This window comes from Octopus sinensis, unplaced genomic scaffold, assembly GCF_006345805.1.
Source record: "Octopus sinensis unplaced genomic scaffold, ASM634580v1 Contig20179, whole genome shotgun sequence".
NCBI lineage: Eukaryota > Metazoa > Mollusca > Cephalopoda > Octopoda > Octopodidae > Octopus > Octopus sinensis.
In genome coordinates, this window is record NW_021836957.1 from 9,965 (window position 1) to 18,099 (window position 8,135).

The 8,135-nt window shown below is 36.9% G+C and overlaps 1 pseudogene; it reads right to left on the reverse strand.

Moving 5' to 3' along the window:
• Positions 1 to 514: 514 nt before the first annotated feature.
• On the reverse strand, positions 515 to 6,849 carry LOC115232254 (annotated as a pseudogene).
• Between the last annotated feature and the right edge of the window lie 1,286 nt (positions 6,850 to 8,135).

Sequence of the window (8,135 nt, forward strand, 5' to 3'; positions counted from 1 at the left end):
GTTATAATCCCACACGTGTCACAAGCGAAACAATCTTCTGGACCATCCTTGTCCATGCCCTTCTGTTGCGGGCGAGATCCCGTAAAGATTCTAGGTCGTCCCAGTTTTTGAAACTTTTGTCATGAAGTTTGAGATCCCTTTCAAGAACTGTCGGAAGAGTGGATCTAGGTCTTCCACGATATTTGTCTCCATGTTCGGAGAAATAATCGTCCATTGCCCGATTGGCCGGAGCTCTGGGGTCCACTCGCAAATAATTCTCTAAATAAACATAATTATAAACAGATGCAAAAAAATAAAATATTAGAAAAAAATAAATTTTTCAAACGATATAACTCTAATTTATTGTATAAATATACTTTTTGTTATTTCAACAAGATTTCTTACCAATTAAAAAAGCAATCGTAGTATTTCACCGTCGTTTGGTAGCTAGTTAGTATATTTATGAAATTGCTAATTTTTATCTGGTTAATTTGTAAGGAATATCAATGTATTTTATTAAAAAAATTATGTATAATTATCCACCAAATCCGTAAATTGTCCTACCTTGACGTTTCAAGGCATTAACAACCATTGCGATAACAGTTTTTCTTTTGGCATGTTCAGTATAGGAAATACAATCACGAACAGTTTGCTCAATAAAAATCTTAAGGACAGAACGTGTCTCCTCGTAAATTTTTCCAGAAATTCTTCGAACACCCCCCCTCTTCGACATAGTCTTCTTATTGCTGGCTTAGTAATTCCTTGTATATTGTCAATTAATATCTTTCGAAATCGTTTTGCACCACTCTTTCCTCCTTTGCCACCTTTACCACGTCCAGACATTGAAAAATTCTCTAAATGAACACTATTTTCAACCTATGCACAAAAAGTATCATTGCCAAATTTTTTCAAAAGGACCATTCCGAAAAAAATTTTCAACTAAATTTCGGAATGCCATTTTTTTTATTATGTAAATAAAAAATAGTTAGCAGAGTATAATGTCTTCAAGAGGAAAAGGAGGAAAAGTACGGTCAAAGGCTAAAAGCAAATCCGTTCGGGCCGGGTTACAGTTTCCAGTTGGACGCATTCACCGGTGTCTCCGTCATGAAACCCGAATGCGAGTAGGAATTCCTGCCGCAGTATATATGTGCGCAGTATTGGAATATGCTGTGGCTGAAATGCTTGAACTTGCTGGAAATACAGCAGTAAAATGTGGAAAAGAAGAATTAAACCACGTCACATTGTCGTTGCAATTGGAAATGACGACGAATTAAAAGAATTAACTCAGAAAGCTATTATTTCATCTGGTGGATTTATGATTCGCAAAACTGCAGAAACTCCTAAAACAACTTCCTAACTTTAAATTAATTATTTGAATAATGCCACTGTTATTTTGTAATATTGTTTTCGAAATACAATAGATCAACCAGTTAAGTTTTTTTAACGAATTTCAAAAAAATTTCAAAAACAATCAACGAATAAACATTTAGAAGTAATTATAGATAAAATATCGCAATACTGTGTTATTTTATCATTGGCGAAATATTTTTTTAGTCCAATATAATTTATTTACTTAGGCTAAATTATCCCAAAAAATAGTAAATATATACAGTGAACAAAAATAAAAACTGAAAAAGCATTTTCTCATGAATTTACTATGAAAACAAATTTAAAAAATAACTTCTATTGATTTAAAAAAATTAAATAAAGTTTTGCTTATTTTTGTCTAAAAAATATTATATTTATACAGTTTTCCATTCATTCATAATTCAGAACCCAAAAAATGAACAAATTTATTTAATATCTATTATGTCCTCCATTAGCTCTAATTACATCTAGTATTCGGCCTGGCATGCTATTAATAAGACTTTTTGCGTATTCTATTTTGAGTTAATTCAAATGGATGATATTTTGCAAATAAATGTTCCTTTTTCAAAAATTCTCTTCCTTTGATTTTTCTTTAATAAAGGCCCAAACATTCTCTATAGGGTTTAAATCTGGGTTGTGTTGGCCATAGTAGTAATTCGATATTATTTACTTGAAAAAAGCTCTTTGCTATTGCCGAAGTATGTTTCAGATCATTGTCTTGTTGGAAACTAGGATCTTTATGTTCGATTTTGTTCAGAAATGAGATCATATTATTCGTTAATATGTTAACATACAAAGCTCCACAATCTCTCTTTTATCAAAACCAAATTAATGAATCCAATATTGATTATGGCATGATAGTTCATGATAGTTCCTTTACCGATTTTATTGTTTTTGTAAGATTGCTTGTTAAATATTTTCCTTGCGATTTCTCCATACTAAAGTTCTTACATCACTATTTTACATATTAAATTTACTTTCATCACTTAAAATAACTCGCTCCCGAAATATTTTGAGAGCATATTGCATGTTTGGCATAGCTTTAATCATTGAAGTTTAGGGTTTTTGGTAAGAAGTGGTCTTTTCGTGGGCGGATATGCATTCAGACCAATTTTTTCGTGGTATTTCTTATTGTTTGAGCTGTTACTGATTTCCCTTTTTTCTGTAAATGTTTTAGTAAATTAAAAACAGTTGAAATTGACATCCACTTTTCAAGCCTCTTTAATTTAAAATATTTTTGACGATTGAGCAATGAATGGTCAACCAGACCCAACTTTTTTGTCCGTCAAGCACTTATTTGAATAGCTTTTGATAATTTGCAATATCGTGCCAAGCATACTTTTTCGTGATTGATATCTTGTTTTCTGTATGTTTTTCCAGATTTATACATGCCAATTATTCTGCCTTTTTCTTCAAATGTTCAATGATTGGCTATGTAGAGAGGTTACAAATGATTGAATTTGAACGAATTTTAAAAAATAAAACCTTTTTTTTGATATATATAAGTAATTTAAATTTGTTCAGTATTTTTTTGGTTTTAAATTTTCGATATCATAAAAACGGGCATAAATATATATTTATTAAAAAAAACTAAAAAATGTAAAATACTTTAATCTATGTTAAAAATAAATTTGAGACATATTTGCAATATTGTCCAATTGTAAATTTATAAGAAAAAGCATGTTCAGTTTTTATTTTTGTTCACTATAGCTTGTTCATGGTTATAGTTTTTGTTGTTTTCCTGCTATATATTAATTATCCAACAAATCCGTATTAAACAATTTTTAATTATATATTTTCTAAAATACACAAATAGTATCCTCTTTTTATCTAAACGAGGTGCAACATTACATTTCTACAAACTTCAACAAAAAATTTAAAAATTGTCTCAGAATTATCCAAACAATAAATCATTTTTTATTAAAATACAAATTATGTTTTTTCACCTCGAATTCTTCTCGATAAATGCATATCGTTTGGCATTATAGTTACTCTTTTTCCGTGAATTGCACACAAATTACTATCTTCAAAAATTCCACAATAGGTAACTCTCTGCCGCTTCTTGGAGAGCAACAATCGCTGACGATTGAAAACGCAAATCAGTTTTGATAAACTGAGCGGTTTCTCTCACGAGTCTCTGGAATGGAAGTTTTCGTAGTAACAAATCAGTGCTCTTTTGATACGTCTGTCTCGATTTCTCGCATTGCAACAACTCCAGGTCGAAATCGATGAGGTTTCTTTACCCCTCCAAATTGTGAAACAGACTTGCGAGCAGATTTTGCAGACAATTGTTTCTTTGGAACTTTTGCTCCAGTAGAATTTTCGAGCAGTTTGTTTAGTTCTAGCCATATTTTTTTATTTCAGACCTAGTTTTTTGTATTATATAGTTAAACAACATTATTCCGAATTTTTTCGAGAAAAAGTATCATTCCGAAAATTTTTTGCTCATCATTTTAAAATTAAAAAATTAAATATTTTTAAATACTGGAACAATTCCTGGACCCTGACTCTGTCAATATGATAAGAGTACTACTATCGAACACAAAGCTCAAGGTGCGGGTCGGCACGGCGTTTTCCCGTGAATTCACGTGCAACCTCGGTACCCCTCAGGGAGACGCCCTCTCGCCGTTGCTATTCGTGATCTATCTGGAGACGGCACTACGAGACCTTCGAAAATTCTATGCTGGCAATATCGTCGAAATTGTATATGCAGATGACGTCGACTTCGTGTCAGACTACAAATCGTCCTTACTTCGACTCCTTGAAGTGGCACCTGCTGAGCTGAACAGATGGTTCCTTAAAATGAACGTTGGAAAAAACGACATCGTTGAAATCATGAGGATGGAGAGCAGCTCAAGTGAAGCCTGGCGCAAAACGAACAAACTCGGTTCTCTACTTGGGGACGGCCATGAATTGTCAGAAGAAAGGCTCTCGCTGGGCCACGATGAACAAGATAAAGAAAGAGTGGATCGGCAAACGACGACTCTGTACGTCACTTCGTCTGAGGATGTATGAAGCCTTGTCAAACCAATCCTGACATATAATTCGGCGACCTGGGGAATGTCTAGTACTGAACAACGTGGACTCGATTCTTTTCACCGCAGGCAACTTAGATCCCTACTGGGATTGAACTGGCCTATAAGAATCAACCAGGAATCGCTATACAATAGATGCAGAACTGGCCCTCTGAGTGTGGAAATCGTCAATATGCGGTGGAGGTTATTTGGCCATATTCTACGAATGGACATGCTTGCCCCAGCTAATATAGCAATGGAGGGCTACTTCCTGAAAGAGGGATCGAGCTTCCGTGGACGTCCACGTGTTACGCTGCCGGAAACACTTGACGGAGACCTGAAATGTGTGAAGAAAAGGCTAAGGAGTGGTGAGGATCTGGACGAGCTGAGGAAAGTCGCTCACGACAGAGGAGGTTGGAGGAGGCTGGTTCAAAAGATTGTTTTTAATGCTGCACGAGTAAAATTATAACTAATATGATTCTACGTATGTTGCAAATAATAATAATAATAAATATTTTTAAAATAATATTTTATCAGCACCATCAAATAATTGTAACTATTGCTTAAATTGATGAATTTTTCGAGATTACAGACTAAATTACTAGTGAACTAATTAAAGAAAAAACAGAGAACGATCAGATCCCGGTCAAAAGAATAGCTTGCGTGTTGCCGCGCATGATTGTACCAGAGATCCTCTGTCTTAGCCAAGAAGATTCGCTTGCATCCATGTTTCTCCGAGCGATAAGGAGGCAGACGTGTTTTAAGAACTTGGATGTTTGCGGGACAAAGGCTGCGGAGATCTCGAATGCCAAAGGGACAATTACTAGTTGCATTTGGATTGTTGAAATAGTTATTTAAGAACAAATAAATAAAACAATTATTTTTAAAGTGTTATTTTGTATTCGTGTACTTAGTAACTGCCTTTGCACCCTCTGTAATAGCATGTTTTGCCAATTCACCGGGAAGAATCAGACGAACTGCAGTCTGTATTTCACGTGAGGTAATGGTAGCCTTCGAATTCTGATAGACTAGATTTGATGCCTCGGTTTTTATTTTGTCATAAACATCAAATGTGAAACTGTCCATAGCCATCATAGCCTTCTTTGACATCCCAAGTTGATTATGTACTGTCTTTAAAATTTTCATAAGATATATGGAAAAAGTTTTCCTTTTCTTTTTTTCTTTGTAGCAACAGAAACATTTTTGCTTTTTATAGGAGCTCTTTTTTGTCCCTTTGTGCTAACTTTAGGTGCCATTATCCACAAAATTTGCAAGTTTGAAGTGAAAAAATCTCATATAATAAAAAAGTATCATTCCGAAATTTTGTTGAGTAATTCAAAAAAAGTATAATTCCAAAATTTTTGAAGTTGACGGGATGACCCTTTCCCATTTGAAAGAGGAAAAGGCCTCCTCGTATGGCATGCAAGCTGCTGGGATACTTTCTCTGTTTCACATCTAACCTCGTGTGCTCTGGAGGCTAAATCAGCTACTAAAAAGCCTGAAGATTTAAAGCTTTCCAAATATTCTGCCCTTTTGGAATAAAATATCAAGAGGAATTCTGCAAGGACTCTTTGTCTCCACAGCTATTTGTTTTGGTGATGGATACTTTGAGTAGGATGTATTGATGTTTTAGTTATTATAACACATTCCGTGGGAACATAAACAAAGTTATAATCCCACACGTGTCACAAGCGAAACAATCTTCTGGACCATCCTTGTCCATGCCCTTGTTTGCGGGCGAGATCCCGTAAAGATTCTAGGTCGTCCCAGTTTTTGAAACTTTTGTCATGAAGTTTGAGATCCTTTCAAGAACTGTCGGAAGAGTGGATCTAGGTCTTCCACGATATTTGTCTCCATGTTCGGAGAAATAATCGTCCATTGCCCGATTGGCCGGAGCTCTGGGGTCCACTCGCAAATAATTCTCTAAATAAACATAATTATAAACAGATGCAAAAAAATAAAATATTAGAAAAAAATAAATTTTTCAAACGATATAACTCTAATTTATGTATAAATATACTTTTTGTTATTTCAACAAGATTTCTTACCAATTAAAAAAGCAATCGTAGTATTTCACCGTCGTTTGGTAGCTAGTTAGTATATTTATGAAATTGCTAATTTTTATCTGGTTAATTTGTAAGGAATATCAATGTATTTTATTAAAAAAATTATGTATAATTTATCCACCAAATCCGTAAATTGTCCTACCTTGACGTTTCAAGGCATTAACAACGTCCATTGCGATAACAGTTTTTCTTTTGGCATGTTCAGTATAGGAAATACAATCACGAACAGTTTGCTCAATAAAAATCTTAAGGACAGAACGTGTCTCCTCGTAAATTTTTCCAGAAATTCTTCGAACACCCCCTCTTCGACATAGTCTTCTTATTGCTGGCTTAGTAATTCCTTGTATATTGTCAATTAATATCTTTCGAAATCGTTTTGCACCACTCTTTCCTCCTTTGCCACCTTTACCACGTCCAGACATTGAAAAATTCTCTAAATGGAAATTTTTTATTTAATAATTAATTAGAGAGGCTGTTAGTGAGGTAACATAAGGAGACCTTCGGCATTCCTGCCTTTTCGGCCCAGCACACACGCTCGCCTCTCTACACAACCACAGGTTAGGACTTACCGTCTTACCTGCCACCCAGTCATTATCTTCTCTAGGACCTCAGGGAGGCCTTTGAGGGACAATTCCTGGGCGTTGGAGAGCTCATCACGCCATCCTAAGCCATAGGCTAGCCGGATGGCTCGTCTTCTTACTTTCTTAAGCGCGTCAACGTACTTCTCCCTGTCCTCGCAGAAGTGCCAAGCGTGCACGCCATAGGTTAACACGGGTAACACCATGGCGTTGAACACACGGAACCAGGCACCTCTCCTCAAGTGGAAAGCACGCAACGCGCCTAATCGCTGCATTGCACGCATTTTAGTGCGTGCAATGTGATCATCGAACTTACCTGACTGCTTGAAGACCACGCCCAAGTAGGTCGTCCGATCAACTATAGCGATTGCTGACCCGTCCAGCGATAACCTAGGGATAAAATTAGTGTAACCCCTCGTCCTTTTACAGACTTTAAGGACACTGCACTTGTCCGCACACATCTTTAGACCCCTACTCCCACACCAGTGTACAAGTTCATCCACAGCAACCTGTAGCCTACGACACGCACACTCAGGTTTCATCGACTGATCCCAGAGGATAATGTCGTCTGCATAGATCACCATTTCAGTACGAGCATTGACTGGCATAGGCGCAGAGGCCATAAAGATATTAAACAGTGTGGGACTCAGCACAGAACCCTGAGGGACCCCGCGAAGGACTGTTCCGACTTTAGAAAAGACCCCTGGTGTCGCACGACCGATGACCGCGAGATTCGAGGAACCCCACAGCCAGCGCCTTAGACACGGAGAAACCCCACACGTGGCGAGGGAACTCCGCAGGCCGTCGTGCCACACCGAGTCGAAGGCCTTTTCTATGTCAAGACTAACTAACATACCAAACTCACTTTTCTGGAGGGCGTTTTTCATTTCGGAAGACACCTTCCACAAGCAGTCTCCACATGAACGACCCTCCCTGAAGCCCCATTGGAACTCCGGGAGGGCGTCAACCACCGTCAGCTCCTCCAGGAGCCTTCGGTGCATGATTTTTTCTAGGATTTTAGATATAGCGGGAAGCAAGGAAATGGGCCTATATCCCCCGGGGACATCATGAGGCTTCCCAGGTTTTCCAATGAGGATTACCTCAGCCACTTTCCACCTGGAAGGAATCAT